This window comes from Macadamia integrifolia, unplaced genomic scaffold (assembly GCF_013358625.1).
Source record: "Macadamia integrifolia cultivar HAES 741 unplaced genomic scaffold, SCU_Mint_v3 scaffold2062, whole genome shotgun sequence".
Taxonomy (NCBI): Eukaryota; Viridiplantae; Streptophyta; class Magnoliopsida; order Proteales; family Proteaceae; genus Macadamia; species Macadamia integrifolia.
In genome coordinates this window covers 10,633-11,352 of record NW_024868488.1, presented here as the reverse complement: position 1 = coordinate 11,352, position 720 = coordinate 10,633, and positions in this window count along the sequence as shown.

The window sequence follows — 720 nt, the reverse complement described above, 5'->3', positions numbered from 1 at the left end:
CTTTTTCAGTGGTTGTATAATTGAGTTTTGCATCATTTAAGGTCATACTAGCATAGTAAAGGATAGTGGGTAACTTATTAATCCTTTGACCCAAAACTGCTCCTATAGCAAAATCCAAAACATCACACATCAGTTCAAAAAGGTTTAGTCCAAACAGGTGGTTAAACAATGGGTGCATTGGTCAACTCCTTCTTAAGTTTCTGAAGGATTCTAAGCACTCTTTCGAAAACTCAAAAGTTTGATATATGGCAAGTAATGAAGTGAGAGGTCGGGCTAACTGATTAAAGTTCTCAATAAATCTTCTGTAGAAGCCTGCATGCCTTAGAAAAGATCAGACGTCCTTAACAGATTGAGGAGGTGGTAAATTATCAATCAAATCCACTTTGGCTCTTTCTACTCTAATTCCCTCCTTGGATATTACATGGCCTAAAACAATACCAGATTTAACTATAAAATGGTATTTCTCCCAATTCAAAACTAAATTCTTAGATATGCACCTTTTCAAAACTAGGGAAAGATGATGAAGACATTCAGAATAGGAATTCCCATGAATTTTGACCATGTCAGAAAAGATGCTTATCATGCATTGTTGAAATGTAGTAGGGGCATTGCAAAGCCCAAAGGGCATACGCCTGTAAGCAAATGTTCTATATGGGCATATAAAAGTGGTCTTATGTTGGTCTTCTAAAGCAATTGGGATCTGGTTATAGCTGGAATATC